Source organism: Arvicola amphibius, chromosome 12 (genome assembly GCF_903992535.2).
Source record: "Arvicola amphibius chromosome 12, mArvAmp1.2, whole genome shotgun sequence".
NCBI lineage: Eukaryota > Metazoa > Chordata > Mammalia > Rodentia > Cricetidae > Arvicola > Arvicola amphibius.
The window spans coordinates 84,390,395-84,407,143 of NC_052058.2; the positions used below are offsets into that span (position 1 = coordinate 84,390,395).

General features: G+C 48.2%; 1 protein-coding gene and 1 long non-coding RNA gene across 8 annotated transcripts in view; one reads left to right on the forward strand and one right to left on the reverse strand.

Annotated features, from left to right (window-relative positions):
• Positions 1 to 3,518: 3,518 nt before the first annotated feature.
• Positions 3,519 to 11,644, reverse strand: LOC119827412. Its single transcript, XR_005287666.1, has 3 exons — positions 11,479 to 11,644; positions 5,503 to 5,596; positions 3,519 to 3,986 (listed from the first exon to the last, which is right to left on the reverse strand). It is a non-coding gene; the product is annotated as an uncharacterized LOC119827412 (long non-coding RNA).
• Positions 10,574 to 16,749, forward strand: part of Nav1 (neuron navigator 1) — a 244,968-nt gene continuing 238,792 nt past the window's right edge. For all 7 annotated transcript variants that reach the window (XM_038349076.1, XM_038349078.1, XM_038349080.1 and 4 more), the window contains exon 1: positions 10,574 to 10,760. The gene's annotated coding sequence lies outside the window, so the exon portion shown is untranslated. The remainder of the gene's footprint in view (positions 10,761 to 16,749) is intronic.

The window sequence follows — 16,749 nt, forward strand, 5'->3', positions numbered from 1 at the left end:
GACGCCGGGCCCCGGCAGGACCCGCACTGCTGCTCAGTGGAATGAAATTCTCCCGTGGTAGTTCCGGGTCTCCATAGCCAGTGTCTTCATGACTGGTGCCCAGGAAAAGCAAGCTCTGCTCGGCTTTTCGAGTCGTCCCGTATCCCTGCGTCTCTTTTCACTTCCGCTGTCCATTTTGTAGTTGGCTCCTCAGCGCCTCCTCCTCTTAGCTCAGGCCACCTCGCTAAATCTGAATGTCCCCAGGGAAATCAGAGACCTGGAAACATCTGGCTCCTTGGAAACAGCATGACTTCCCCGCCATCTTCCTTACTTCTCAGCTTTCCCCACTTCGATGTGTTGGGGGAGTGAGGAAGGGGCTATGGCACGGGTACAGTTGGGACAAGGCTGAATTGGGAGATTCCAGTTAATGGCTGAGATTCCCAGGGCCCCCGAGACCTTCCAGGCAGAGCTCCCCTGCTGCTGTGACAGACACATGCCTGCTTTTCCACATGCCCTTGACAAGGGGTACTTGGAAGAGGCCTTCCCGCTTGTCTGCTTTCCTAGGAGTAGAGTTACAGCAGTTGATCTAGACAACAGGTGTGGCTTTCAGTTACAGCTGCTGCAAAGCACATCTGTACTAACAAGAAGGCTGCAGCCACAGCGTGGTCCATCAGCCACCAATGCACTCCGCAGATTTAGGGAGAGTGCCCGAAAGGGCACTAGTGAAGACTGGGGAAACCCAGATCAGCATAAACAGAGCATTTTTACCCTGGAAATCCCACAGTGCCAAACTGAGCACAGTTTCAGCCTCAGTGGCCTCTAGCATAGGAGTGGGGGAAGGGATTTTCTTCTCTTCCTTAGCTCCCCAGGCCTTGGGTTGCAGCCAGCTTCTCTTCCTGGCCAGTGGAGACCAGACCTTGACAGGGTGGAGCTCAGAATCCAGGCTCTTCCAGGAAGGCAGGGGTGTGGAGGGTTTAGAAGAAACATTCTTTAGATCTGGAGATTTGACTAGTGGGTAAAGCGTGAGCTACAGAAACGAGGGCATGGGCCCAATCCCTAGCACTCACATAAAAACCCAGGTGCAGGCTGGTGATACAGCTCACGGAGGAGAGGCACTAGCCACCAAGCCTGACAACCCGAGTTCAATGCCCCGAACTCCACAGTGGAAGGATAGACTCAGTTCTGTCCTCTGCCCTCCACATGTGTGTGGCAGTGCACGTCACACACAGGTGGCCTGATCTTCTAACACCAGTGCTGGGGAGGCAGTGATGGACAGATCCCTAGAACTCACTGGCAGGCCTCGCCTTACTGAGCCGTAAGTCCCAAGGAAAGACCACGTCTCAAAAAACAAGGTGGATGGCTCCCGAGGAACAACGCTCGAGGTTGACCTCTAGCTTCCATATGCACATGCTCACATGTGGCCATGCCCCTCCACCACACGAGCACACACCCACATACCCACACATATACCTCCCACCCACGCATACAAAAGAATGACTCTCTAGACAGTGAAATGACCACTTGACATTTGGGGTTCTTGGGGATTCCTAGTCTGAGCCGGTCACTGACTTCACCAACATCCCCTCATTAACCCCTCCTTGGAAGCTGGCCACAGGGGCATTGTCAGGGTCTTTTCTTCTTAACAGCGGTTCGCACTGGATCCTTAGGACGTGGGGAAGGTTAGATGTTACCGCAGCCTTAACTTCAAAGCTTGAGTCATCCACTGAGCTGGACTTTGGCTTCTCTGGCAAACTCAAACTCCAATTTTTCTTTCTTGTGGGGCTGTCCTGTCTAGTCCCATCTTGTTTGTTTTTGTTTACTGTCGCCAGAGTCACCGTGAAAAGTCCTCTTCTTTGATCTAACAGTTCACACCCCTTTCTCTCTCTTCCAAAGTGGGCGTAACAGCTTTTAAATCCCAGAGGAGAAAATGCCCATGCCTGCCGTGCCCAGCCTGCTCCCTGTCCCCACACTCAATTCTCTTCCCCAACACCACACCTGCCCCCCAGTCCTAGCGCAGCTGAATGTTTCCTTTGCCTCAGCCGAGAACTCTAGCACCCATGATCCGTCCTTTCCTCTGCTGTGGTTTGAATGTGAAATGTCCCCGTCTTCACTCTTCTGTGCTGTGAAGAGACACCACGACCAAGGCAACACGTAGGAAAGAAAGCATTTGCTTGGGACTGGTTTACAGTTTCGGAGGTTTAGTCCATGACCGTCATGGTAGGGAGCATGGCGGCATGCAGACAGGCACTGGAGCAGGAGCTGAGAGCTACACCCTGATCCCTAGGCAGAGAAGACAGACAGACAGACAGACAGACAGACAGACAGACAGACAGACAGACAGAAACTAGGTCTGGCATGGGCTTTTGAAACCTTAAAGCCCACCCCCAGAGATATATTTTCTTCAACAAGGCCATCCCTACTCCAATAAGGCCACACCTCCTTTAAACCCTTTCAAATGGTGCCACTCCCTAGTGACTAAGCATTAAAGCCCGTGGGGCCATTCTCATTCAAACCCCTACAGTCCCTGACAGGCTTGGATTTGAACACCAGGCTCCCAGCCGGGGATACTGTTTTGGGAGAATGTGGAACCTTTGGAACTGGAGGCCATGCACAAGAGATGGGTCACTGTGAAGCAGAGGGGCTTCCTGTTTGTCACTCCATGTAAACTGTAGCCACAAGCTCCTCCAGTCCTGCTTTCTCCACTGGGGGAAGCTGTACGTTCTGAACTGTGAGCCCCAGTAACCCTGGTCCCTTAAGTTGCTTCTGTCGTGTATTCTGTCTTAGTAACAAGAAAAGTAACTAACACATCCTCTCAAAAACACCTCTTTTAGTGTTTCAAGATTATTTGTCAATAGAAGAAAATGTTTGCAGAACATAGCAGGAGGAGATTATACTTTTATTTATAATCATGTAAGCAATGCATGAATACATCCTTCCTGTACAAAGCAAACAACCCAGGCTGGTGAGAGGAATCAGTGGATAAAGGTAACTGTAGCTAAGCCTGATTAATTGAATTTAGTCCCTGAGACCCACATGGTAGAGGGGGAGAACTGACTCCTACCGTGGCAGATGCACTTATATGCCAGTGTGTCCGCATGCGAGTACACATATACAATAAATAAAATGTAATAGAAAGAAATGTAAGGCTACATATTGGATCTGAGGCCGGCCTGGGTTGCATGACACCTTGTTTCAAAACACTGAAAGACTTTTTTAATTAAATTAAAAAAATAAATAAAAGCAAATAAAAACAATTCAATCAAATAAGTGGACTCCCTTGTTGACGCTGCTGGAAGTAACACCTGAGGTTAGTGTGGAGTGTCTTTGCAGACTTTAAAAACTATATAAAGCTAGGTGTAATAGCACACGCCTTTAATCCTAGCATGTGTGAGACAGAGGCAGGGGGGGTCTCTGTGAGTTCGAGGCCAGCCTGGTGTATAGAGTGAGTTCTAGGCAATCCAGAGTTACATAATGAGACCCTATCTCAAAATAAAACAAAACCCTATATATATGTATACACAGAGATATAGTTTTGTGAGCCATCTTTGACATAGTTGGTTCATAGTACACAAGTTGTCTTACAACTTTGCTTGCTTATTTATTTGAGATGAGATTTGGCTATGTGTCTTTAGTTGGTCTGCTACTTGCTATGTAGCCCAGGCTGGCTCTGAATTTTTGTGGTAATATTTCTGCCTTAGCCTCCCAAGCATTAGGATAACAGTTATAAACAACCACACCCAGCTTCATCTGCCTCACCTACTCGTTCTCTCCCTCCTCTCCTTCCTCCATTGCCCCCTTCCCTTCTTTTGCAAGATGGAGTCTGGCTGTTGCCCAGGCTGGCCCCAAACTCCAGAACCCAAGTGATCTACCTTTAGACTCTAAAGCAGGTGGGGCTACAGGTGCACAACAGAACGTCCAGTCCTCAGTCTTCTCACTGTGCAGGTGGGGCTACAGGTGTACAACAGAACGTCCAGTCCTCAGTCTTCTCAATATTCAGAACTAATACCCTGCAACCATATAGAACACATGCAGAGTAGACATGTGAATAAATTCACATGGAGACATGATTCCTTGATGGAGCATTAAGAGTCCATGGTCAGCCAGGTGGTGGCAGCACATGCCTTTAATCCTGGCACTCAGGAGGCAGAGGCAGGCAACTCTCTGTGAGTTCAAGCCAGTTTGCTTTATGGAGTGAGTTCCCAGGACAGCCAAGGCTACACAGAGAAACCCTGTCTGGAGAGAAAAAAAAGCATCCATGGACAAAAATGATTATACAATTTAAAATTTTTAAATATAAAATAGTTATTTAAATTTAAAACAAAATTTTGTGATTTTTTTTGCTTAAAATTATCAAGAATTTCAGAATTACAGGCATTAAGCCAAGGAGGGGCCCTTGCAAGCATGGGAAGCATGGGGCACTATGCCATTATGCCTGTTCACAGCCCACAGAGCTGGCTCTGCCTGTGAGCGCTACAGAGACTTGCTGACTTGGATTGGCAGAGTCCTCCATTCTTTGAGTCAATGCATGCCCTGTTCTGACAATGGGTATTCTTGTCTCAGCCTCTACATTAGCTATTGTCCCCTGACTCTGCACACAGCCTGTTCCAGCTGCATTCTCTGCTCCAAGGCCAGACTGCTAAGCAAGCTCCCAGGGTCCATGACTGCCTGTCAGCCTTGCTCTGGAGGGTACCCACAAAGATGGTAGTGGAGTTGAACAATGACATCCCTGTGTCACAGAAAGAAAAATGTCTCCAAAGAAAAGAATGCATCGAACCACCAACCAAGAAACTTGGATTCCAGTTCCAGCCCTGCCACCAACATTGTGTGTCCTCCCTTGGAGAGTTGTCAAACATCTTGGCACCTTAGTTTCTTTCTGTCAAAGGTCTGGGGTGGGATTCAACAGTCTCTAGGGCACTTCCAGTCTAAAAGACTGTGTTTCAATGACTAAGAGACTGTCGTGACGACAAGACCGATGCCCCTTAAACACCAGCCACACCACTCAGTGCCCCATGTCATGCTCCTCACAGACCTATGAGGCTGGCAGTGTTATTACCCTTACAGATGAGGAAACTGATGTTCAGCCCAAAACATGTGCCCTGTAAGAAATCTTGGGAAATGTTCTAAAAGTTAAATGTGGTGATGATCATGCAACTCTGCAGATTTGCTACAAGTCAGTTTTACACTTACATTGGTCAAGTTTACAGTAAATTATACCCCAGGTAAACTGTCAATCAATAAAGGTATGCGCTAGTATATGGCAGGAAGCTAGTGTATGGCAGGAAGCTAGCATATGGCAGGACCCCCCTACTCATGCTGCCACAATGTGCTCCTCTGCGTATGAACAATCCTCTGGACTGTATGAGCCAGATGGCATGGGATCAGATCCTTGCCCTAGAACTTCATAACTGTGAGACACACACACAAGATACTTAACCTCAATTTCTTAATTCACAAAATAGAAATAAAAATGATATCTGTGGGTCCTGCAAGATAGTTTGCCTATAAAGGCACTTGTCTACAAACCTAATGACCTGCACTCAGTCCCCAGGATCCACATGGTAGAGGAAGAGATTCAGCTCTCACAAGTTGTCCTCTGGCTTCTGCATATGCTGTATACCTGTGGGCAAGATCATACACAATAAATAAATACATAACGAAATGTTTCTTAAAGAATACTATGGGGCTGGAGAGATGGCTCAGTGGTTAAGAGCATTGCCTGCTCTTCCAAAGGTCCTGAGTTCAATTCCCGGCAACCACATGGTGGCTCACAACCATCTGTAATGAGATCTGGTGCCCTCTTCTGACCTGCAGACATACAGACAGAATATTGTATACATAATAAATAAATATTTTTTAAAAAGAATACTATGGCCACACTGGGTGGAATGTGTTCATAGTTCTTACTACTCAGTGGGCTGAGGCATGAGGACCACTTGAACCAAGGAGTTTAAAGCCAGCCTAGGCCATGTAGAGATACCCTGTCTTTTATTGTATTTATTTTTTAGTGTTGCATGGGTGTTTTATCTGTGTATATGTCTGTGCACTGCATCCGTACTTGGTGCAGGCAGAGGCCAGAAGAGGATGTCAGATCGCCTGGAACTGAGGTACAGTCTGCTGTGAGATGCAGTGTAAGTGTTGGTCTGTGAGTGTCCAGGTGAGTGCTGGGAATCGCATCTGGGCCCTCTGGAAAAGCAGCCTGTTCTCTTAACTGCTGAGCCATCTCTCCAGCTCCTGATCCTGTCTTTTAAAAAGAAACTTTAGGGCCTGCATGGGAGTGGGAGGTAACTCCATCAATGAAGAGACCCCAGTTTAATCCCCTGAATCAAATATGAGGGGCATGGTTTTGTAATCCCAGCACTTGGGAGGTTTCCTGAGGCTCTCTGGCCAGACAATCTGTCCTAATTGGTGAACTCCACCCCAACCAAAGACCCTATCTCAGAAGCATTCCTGAGAATGACACCCAGGGCTGTTTTCTTGCACATATATCTCTACACACTGAGCACACATATGCGTTAATCATGCACACACAAACACATTTTTAAAAATTATGACCCTTTAAGACTTGATAAAAGGCAAAAAGAAAAGCCCGATGTTCATTATGTAGGCTTGCTATGATATGGGTTGGTATAAGTTGGGTGTTTAAAATAGCTATAGGCTCAGGGTAGTAGCGGCACACGCCTTTAATTCTAGCAGTCAGGAGGCAGAAACAGGCAGATCTCTGAGTTTGAGGCCAGCCTGGTCTACAGAGTGAGTTCCAGGACAGCCTGGGCTATATAGTGAAACCCTGTCTCAAAAAACCCAAATAAATAAATAAACAAGTAAAAAAGCTATAGGTATCCAGCAAGTAAATGTAAGTAAGTATGGACTGTCACTGTCTCCAGGATTGCAAAGCCTGTCCTTACTATGCTTCTTAAAGGGCCCGGCTTCGCTCCACCAGTGCCACTCACTTCTACTTTCCTGGCCCTTAAAGAAACACTCCTCTTCAAAGGCCATCTTTGGAAAAACACTGGCTCTCCTCACATTTTACTTCCTGGTAACAGTGAGGGAGAAGCTCATCTTCCCGATAAGGCAGTAACTCGCTGGCTCTCATAAACCCTTCACGCCTATGCCAGCTTTCCCCACAGACTGTTGACTCCTGGGCCCTCATTCACTCTAGCAATCAACACTGAAAGCCGGACTCAGGGCCGGTGCTGTGAGGTCTGCGTGGCGAAGGACAGGGCAGGGGCAAATTCCAGCTGCATAGGGAGCCCCCAGAGGGGACAGGGTTATGTGTGGACAGGCTTCCATCTCTCAAAAATAAACTTTGCAGCAGTGAGCCCACCAGTGAGGTGGGGGGAGGGGTCATGGGGACTGGGTGTGATCTGGTGCCTACTGGGTGGTCACTGCACTTCGCCTTATGTTTGCTTGGCCCTGTCTAAGCCAAAGCCCCTTCTGTGATCTCACTGATACCACAGCCTTGGTGGTATGTATTGATGTCCCCTGGGTGATGATACCCCATTGAACGGATGAGCAAACTGATGTGATGTACTTCAGTAAGCGGCAGCAGCCAGGCAAGGATGGAATCAGGTTCTCTGCAGCCAGGCCCAGTGTTTTTCCACTGGCTTCCGAGGAGGAAGTCAGAAGGTCCCTGGACTCCACCTCAGGAGCGCTAATAACGTTTGTTACATGCTGAAGAAAACGAAGCTGTGCACTGACTTCCTACCCCTGCCAAGTTCCTGGCGAACTGCTCTCGGTCCCTGAGAAAGCAGAGTCAAGACCCATTACAGATCACAGGGAATGCAGGGGCCACTACCATCCTATTCAGATCCCCAAAGCCCCAAGGTGACCCCAGTGGTGGGACAAATGAACCCTGGTCTACAGAGCTCAAGGTAACAAGAAAACATCACCCACCCCCACCACGCCCCCACACAAAGCAATCAGGCTGTGGCAGAAAAAAAGACATAAAGAAAATAAAAAATAAGTAAATAAAATTTGCTATGCTTTCTGGGGCTTCCAATGCTCTCATCTCAGGCCAGGTCTGTGGCTCAATGGGATGACCACAAGCTTCTTGGGCTGATTTAAAAAAAAATCTATTTGTCACATTGACATTAATCCTCTTGTTAACCACCTGGAGCAGAATGAGGCTCAGCAGCAGAGGACATAGCAGGAACCTGCCCTTAGCGGGGGTCAGCAGGTCCTGAAGCCACCTTCTCATGGAGATGGGGGCTGTGATCATGCCTAGGGTCCCCTACTGTGCGTCTAATTCACCCTCCTACCACTCACCAACTAATTGACTCCTGGCATCATCCTGGCTCCTGCCATCCCACCCTGTCTGCAGCCGGCGTCTTTACCTCTCATCGATTTTCATATTTAAGGAAAATCCAATTGTTTGATTGAGAGCAACTGAATCATCACTGCATTCAGACGAAAACCGCTCAGTAGGTAGGCATTTAGCGGAGGCCACTTATGGGTGGGACCCTGCTTCGTCTCCAAACAGGACTCCGTCCATATTGGCCACTGGCTGCTCCTCTCTGCTGCTCTGACCTGTGCTCCTTCTTGGTAGCCTTCAGATACTGCCTGTCACCCCAATAAGACTGGGCCCCTTACTTCCCTTCCACAAGGCTGTGCACAGGCTCCTGTGTTCACCTGCAAACTCAAGGTCACTGGAGCAGATTGTGAGGGGGACTTATATGACAGGCCACAGGAGAGAAATAGTGATCTAAATATAAGACTAAAATCTTACAGAAGTATAGTGCTGGCCTTCCTTTCCACTCTGGGAAGCACCCTAAGAGTGACATGCTGCCATTACTGGTGTGGCTGCATGGGCTTGGCATTCAGTTTGATGTCAGTGGACAGTTCCGTCTCTGATGCCCGTCTGCATGCCTATCACAGTCTTTGGTTCTTGGGACTTCAGGGCCAAGAAACCTAGGAAGCCCTACTCAGTGAGCACCAAGGAAGGGCAGAATATCTCTATGTAGCTCACGCTGCCTTCAAACTCAGGATCCCTTTGCCTTAGCCTCCTGAGTGCTGGATTACAGGTATGTGCCACCCAGGCCAGGGACGGTGCTTCTTAGGACAGGCACCACTATGCAGACTGGGGGTATGCTGAGAAGTAAGAAGGGATTCCAGTTGGTGAGTGTCAAGTCTTAGTTTAAGTCTCTTAAATCTCTGTTTACTGAAGGCGTACTATCACCAAGCACAAACGTGTTACCTGTGCTACTATCTCCTTTGTGATCCTTTCGGCAAACTACAAGACAGGAACTACTATTGTCTCTTTACGAAAGAAGAAACTGAGATAGCCAGCGGTAAAAGACCCAGTAAAAAGACTCTAAACGCGTGTTTTAAAAGCCCACACCTTTAGCCAGTACACACAGAGCAAGAAACTCATCCACAGCGTTATTCTGCAGCCCCTCATTCCTCCAAAGGAGAGTGAACTCCTTTAATGGACAAAATTCTATTAAATTCATTTCCCTGACCTTCTGGGAAGGCCTCTGTCTACTTCTCCGTATCCCAAGACTCAGGGTGGGGGGCTCAGGCAGGATTCTGGAGCTTTAATCCTGACTGTTCCAAGACCTCCTAGTTAGTCGGCATCTTGCTTTCTCCAGTACCAGCACCTTAAAAATAAATCCGTCTTCCTGACTGATTTGGCTGGAGCTGGGAGAAGATTAAGTTGCTCACATGAAGAGTTCCTGGTGGCAGGTGTTCCCTCTTACACACAGCTCCAGGTCTGAGCAAGAGCACGGTCCACCTCATTTCTGTCTGTGCTTGCTGCAGAGTCTGGAAGCCCCCCACCCCCACCCCCGCCCCGAGTCCCGTCCCAGCACTGCAGACAGTTGCCCACGGTTGTGGGTAAGATCTTGTCATTTCCCCTTTTCCTCTTCCTCCTCCGCCTTACACTTCTCTGGAAGAAGGGTGGGCTGCATTAGGGTCCGAAAGGTGAAGAAAGTCGGTTATCTCACCGCCTACTATTTGCTGGATACTTCCAGGGCATCTCCTCACCTCTCATCCAAAGGTTCCAGCTCAGATATAATGACCCTTGCAGGGGTCCAGAGTGGAAGGAAATGGACTCTCACCTATGCATCTGCACCCTTCTCTGAAAGAACTGAGGTAGTTAGAAGACTTGGGCAGGAGGAGCTCTCCTGGAAGTGGTGGTGGCAGGTCCTTGAGTAAAGGAAAGGCTCAATTGTGCTAAGGCTTCCTGTCCTGACAACTCCCGGCATAGCCCCCGCCACGCAGCAGCCGCCTTTCTGCGGCCGGCCGGCTGGGAAGGCGGGGCGGGAAGGCTAACGCAGGAAAGGGTTACGGGAATAGCTTTCCAATGACAAAGTCTGGAAGGGACCCATGCCTCCGCCCCTCTGCGGGTTAAGCTGGCACAGTGCAGGGGAGGAAAGCGTGGGCGATCCGCAGCCGGGCCTCCCCTCCCACCCACCCCCAGCCGCCACCCCCAGCCGCGGGCACTCCCAGCTCGGCACACCCAGCTCGGCCCTCCGCCGAGGCAGCCGGCGTGTGCCTAGGGCAGCGGGTCACTAGGCTCCGCCCCCGGCCGCCCGGCCCGGGGGACGGCACTTTGTTCAGGATGCCGCCTCCTTCTCGTCGTGGAGCGGGAGCCCGCGGCCGCCCTAGTGAGAAGCTGGAGGCCGGAGTGCGCAGTGCCGGCTGAGACTCGCCCGTGGACCCTGGGAAGCTCCGGGAAACTTTCTGAACGTAAGGAGAGGGCGTCCAGTACTGCGCTGCTCGGGCGATGCGCGACTCTGCGCGGCGGCGGCGGCGCGGACTCAGAACCCGGGACCAGAGGCGCTCCGGTGAGTGACTCGCACCGGACTGGAGCGGCGAAGGGGCTGAGCTCTGCTCTTAGCCCGGCTGGAGTCAGCCCGAGGGAGGAGAGTCTGGTGCCCGAGGGAGGATGCGGGCTGGCGCAGGAGAAGCACCGTATAACAACCGTGATACTAGCTGCTTCGCGGGAGTGCCTAGATGCCCCTATTAGACTTTGCGTCCGTCTTGGGGTTGACAATGCGATGAACTAACCCCAACCCATTGAGCTTCAGTTTCTCTTCCTAAGAAATACCTGTCATTTAAAGTGCGCTGAATTCCTGCAATCAAAGGCATTAAACGTTGTGCTATCGCGCGCACGCACACACACACAAACACACACACACACACACACACAGAGAGAGAGAGAGAGAGAGAGAGAGAGAGAGAGAGAGAGAGAGAGAGAGAGAGAGAGAGAGAGAGACATAGTCAGACGACACCACGCTCCCCCAAGCAGTAGTAACGTTTCGAACATCCCGGGAGAAGCTAAAGGAACAACTGGGGCAGGTGACCCGACTGGTCTGTTCCAGAAAATTGCACTGCCCCGCCACCTCTACCATCCCCCTGCACTGGGATGTGCGTTGAGAAGCGCCCTCTTCAAGGCTGTTTCTTCTGGCGCCTGCCCAGGATGTCTGGAAGCCTTGAGAGCATCCCGGGTGGTGGGGGGGAGTAGGAAGAGAGAAGCTGGGAAAATGTGAGGAAGCTGCTCACCTGAGGGTGCGGGTGCGGTGCCTGGATATTTGTGGTTCATTTTAATCTTCAGAGTCTACCCAAACTGGCCTTAGGAGAGAGAGCCGGCCAATTCTGCAGATGGCATAAAGGGAAGGAAGGAACTGGGGCGGACCTGAGTGGTGCGTGTCTCAGGCAGTGCACTAGAGTAATGTCCACCCAGCAAAGAGGGTTCCTTGTCCCCCAGAGCTGAACACAGGAAAATCAGCTGGTGAGTCAATGGGACTTTGTTAGGACAGTCCGAGAGCGCAGCTGGCGCCGGCTTAAGGGAAGTGCTGGACCCCCCCCCCCCCCTTGATAACACGCTGTTTATCTGGCTTCCTGTTTCAGCCATTGGGATACCATTGGCTGGTTCAAATTCAATGCTGAGAAGCCTGTGGCCAGTTCACCCAGCAAAGGCTGTGGACTTATACAGACTTTTGCACTGTGAGCTAGCTCTAATTCCCTGGACTTAAGGTACCCCAATAATTCACTTGTGATGAGGCAGGAGGACTTCAACACAGACGGTCACTCCACACACTCCAGAGATCTTGGCTCCCTTCAGGCCAAAGACATGTGTTCCTCCATCTGGCTGGTGGATTGTTTTCACACTGCTTTGAGTTTTTGGTTGGTGCATTTTTAAAAATTTATTATTATTATTGGTGTTGTTATTGTTATTATTTTACCTGTGAAGGGAATGGAAGCAGTATGGATCTCTTCTGAAGTGGGCTTTAGACTGGTGCAGGTTTCTGGGTGAAGTTCTCAGTCAGCTTGTAGTTTCTGTCTAACTGAATATGGACTTGGAATGGGAGAACAAACACTTCTTCACCTGCCTTGCTGTGGTACAAATGCTTATAAAGTTGATGCTGGAAGACAGAGACTGCTGGAAGAATAAACACATTTTTCAGGCCTCCAGGGGCCTTTACCTGAGGTTGCCAGGTGAGGGGGCGTTGCTAATCCGAGTTCTTCCTGCAGGTTTGTCTACATCCCCCGGAGGCTAGTTTTGGATTTTGCTTTAGATTTTAGACACATGAAAATCTTCACATAGGCCTTCCTCCCCGTCACTCAATCTGACCACTTACAACACCAATAAATATTTGCCAGCTTAATAAAATTGGAGGAAAAAAATCTTAATGCCTTCCAGAGCCCACCCTCCATCCCACTCAAATGGCAGGCTCTCTGTTTTTTAGAGGTTGTTTGATTTACCCTCCTCCCAAAACCTTTGTACATAATAGTCTGGGTTTTGGAATCTGGTGTCCCTGGTGAGCCTTGGCCTGAGGAAACCGAAAGCAAGAATGCCATTTGCCCTTCCCCTGTCTAATCTGTCTCCTACCCCAGCTTCACATGAACAGTTTCCCCACTGCCAGGACTCAAGCATGCTGAGCAAGTGCACCCAGCTCAACAACAACCCAGCCTTCGACTCAGCTATGGCCCAGTAGGAAAGAGTTCCAGAAAGTATCAAAGTGTCCAGTTCATCTTTCCAAATTTCTTCATCTTTCATCCTTCCTTTTTAAAGTGATGTCATTCCCCCTTCTTTTAAAGCACTTTTGAATTCTTTACAGGATTTATAATAGGCTGACATTTAAAGTTAAAAGAATCTCTCTGTGTCTCTCAGCCCAGCCCCTGATCGCCTCCCTTCAGACCAGAATTCAGGCCTCCTAAAGGAAGGCCCGCGGGGTCTGGCCACACAGTTGTGGTGCTGCAGAGCCTTCTAGAGCGGCCGTCCAGAGCTCCCTCTCATTAGTAAAATCACCTCCTATCTGTAGATTCCATCCACAGATCTCAGCACAGTCCTGAGCTGTTAGCAGGAGAGAGGAGCAGAAGCACAGTGAGGGGGAAGAAGGGCTGTCTCTGCGGTGGAACCAACCAGCAGCTCTTATCCTGTGGGACACTGAGATCTAAGAAGTGTGGCAACACTTGGCAGCCCCTTCATCTCGCTGGCCCTTAGTCTGTCTCACAGACACAGACACACAGATACACACACAAATAATTAAAAACATTTTTAGTTCCCCTTTTCTTATTTTCTTAGTTCCTTTTTTGATTAAGAAAAGGGACACGCGCGCGCTTACACACACACACACACACACACACACACAACATTACCAACTTTTTAAGTGGAAACACTCTCCTCCTTGAACAGTCCCTTGAACCCAATCTCCTAGGGAGGCTGACTCAGGCTTAGTTTCCTCCAAGGGGTCTGGATTTGCTTCCCAGCTTCCTGTGACTCGTGAGACATGATGGGAGGCAGGATGACTGTGGCCCCGACAGCTCCAAATGGCCCATGGATCTGGTTCAGCTTCTATTGCATGTCCTGTGAAGTCCCCACCACCCTCATCAAATCTATTTGCTCTACTTAATTTTAATATGAGATGAGCTAATATGCATGAAAGATTAGAAGCACTGATGCATGGGCCTCACCAAGGACTGTTAATAACAAGATGTTTCCACTTCAAAGGACAATGAGACTCTTCTGATGTCCAGTCCTCTGATGCTCTGGAAGCTTTCCTTGATGGATTTGTTTCTTATTCCCTGTTTGGATTGTTCATTACTGGTTAATTGTGTGCTGATCTTATTCATGCTGAATTTGCCTAGGATTGTTTTTGTGTATGAACTTGGGATTTTCTGTATCTAGGACCACATCCCCTGTGAGATAGTTTGGTTTTACAATTTCAATTGTGATTTAGGTAGGTTTTTTTCTCCCTAGCCCAATTTGTTGGGCTGTACCTTTCAATCCATTGCCGTGTAGTCGCAGTGAGAGCAGGTGCCCTTCTCTTGTTCTCCATCTTGGGGAAGAGTCTTTGTGTCTTTTACCATCAGAGATGATGTAAGCTATGGCTTTACCATATTTTCACTTTATCATCTGGCAAGAATTCGCTGCTATTTATAGTTTCTAATTTTTTATTGTGAAAGGATGTTGGATTATATCAAATGTTCTTTTCTGCATAATTTGAAAGAACCACATAACTTGTTTTCTTCCTTCATTTTGTTAATGTGCTGAACTTCATTATTCTTCCTCATTGAGCCACCCTTGCATTCCTGGGATAAATCACTCTGGAAGTTTTCTTTTTCTTTTTCAATAATTTGTAATTTTCTGTCATCAAACCAATGGCATAAGACTGTACCTCGAGTTGGATGGAATGGGTACCATTTATATTTTCCTTTATCACTGTGCTTGAAACATTAAAAAATCTTTTTTATCTTGGCAAAATAGACATAACATAAAATTAACCCATTTAATAATTTTTTTCTCCTTTGAGACAGGGTCTCTCTCTATAACCCTGGCTATCCTGGAACTCTCTGTGTAGACCAGGCTGGCCTCAAACTCACAAAGATCCGCCTGCCTCTGCCTCCCGAGTGCTGGGACTAGACATGGCTTAACAACCTTCCTAAAAGACAGAGTATCGCTGTGTAATACAAACTGTGTAATTCAGGATCTGAATCCTCCTGCCTCAACCTTCCAAGTGCTGGAGATTACAAGTGTGTGCCACCATACCCAACCTTTTTAACCACTGCTCAGTGTACAGTTTAGTGGAATTAGATGATTCGTATTGTTTTGTAATTACCACCACTAGCTATCTCTAAAGCTTTTTAATCCTCCTAAACTAAAAGCTGCCTACCAAAGATTAACTCCCAATAAGCTGCACATGGCGGCACAGGCTTTAACCGCAGTACTTAGAAGGCTGACGCAGAAGAAAATGGAGTTTGAGTCCCGTCAGGACTGTATAGCAAGCCCTTGTCTCAAAAATTCCACAAGCAAATAAATAAATAAAAACCAAATAATGAATAAAACTTTCTTTCCCCCTCCTCCCATATTCTGGCAACCAAATTGTGACACATTTTTTTTTGTTTGTTTGAGACAGTGTAGCCCTGGCTGTCCTGAAACTTACTCTATAGACCAGGCTGGCCTTGAACTCACAAAGATCTGCCTGCCTCTGCCTCCTGAGTGCTGGGATTAAAAGCATGTGCCCCCACCGCCCGGCTTGTGAGCACTATTTAATGACCAGGGAAGGAAGCACTCTAAGTATTACAGGGTTAAGGTGTCCTTGGTTCTCACCTTTCAGTCTTCCAAAGTGTCCCTCGTGTCCGGACACGACTGCTTTGGATTAGGCACGCTCTGATGATGTGTGGCCATTCCAGAGTCCAGTGTGACCTCCCTTCCTCGGGCTATAATTCTCCACCTTTTTCTTTTCTTTTCTCCTCAACCAGCGACCTTTTAAACATTACTGACTTCTAGACCCATCCCCAGAGACTTAGTTTCAATTAGTTCGGAATATGGCTTCAGTACCTGTCGTTTAAAAAAATCTCCCCTGTTAATTCGCATGCTGTGCGAGGGTCAGCTCTACAACTGGCTGAGCCGATTTACTGGCTGGAACCTTTGGTCACAGCTCCCAGTGCCGCAGTCCCCTCCCATCCTCCGGCCAACAGTACTGACCCACTTTTCATCCCTTTACTAATTTAAAAACCTATGTACAAGCAGAGTAAATGGCAACGTCCATAGAATAAAAACTTTCAAAGCCGAAAAGAACATTAATTACGTTAGCCTCACCCCACATAAAATCTCCCTTCTAGTGCTCATCCAGAGACATCTCTGTTACTAGGGGAACGCCTAGCAGCACCGCTGTAATCAACTTATTTTCTATTTTGACAGTTCTGCTTTCAGAGTTCCTCCTTGTGTTAATCTGTTTTGGTTATAGCCTATACCCCTTGGTGGAAAACACCAAAATGTTAGTGAGTATTGTCAACATGCATCCCCAAATTGGGTGTGGAATATTCAAATTAAGCCATGCAAGATGAGTGTAATTGCCTGCAAAAGCCACCTTTCTTTATTTGAAAACAGCTATTGGTGCCCCTGTCCTCCTCCCTACCTCCTTGGTCTCCCCAGCCCTTCACATCAACACCTGATGTCTTAGTAGGGATGTTTAGAGAAGACATATACGATGTGCCAGGAAATATCTGAGCCAGCCTGAGAGTCGCAGTTCATATCTTGACTTCATGTGCAAAGCCTAGCATATATGAATATCCAGCAAATATTAACAACTGAAATTACAGCCTCCACATGGTACCATTAATTTCATCCTCTTAGGCAGGCCACAGAACCTCTTAGAAACTCCATTTCTTCTCCATAAAAAGTGGAATGAAAATACCTAACTCACAGGACATTCCCAGCTCTCCTGATCTCACCCTCCACCCCTACCCTGCCTGTGGATCTCTATATGGTGATACAGAGATGCTCTCAAAATGGCAAGTGTGTGGAAAATAGTTAGTGACTGCATG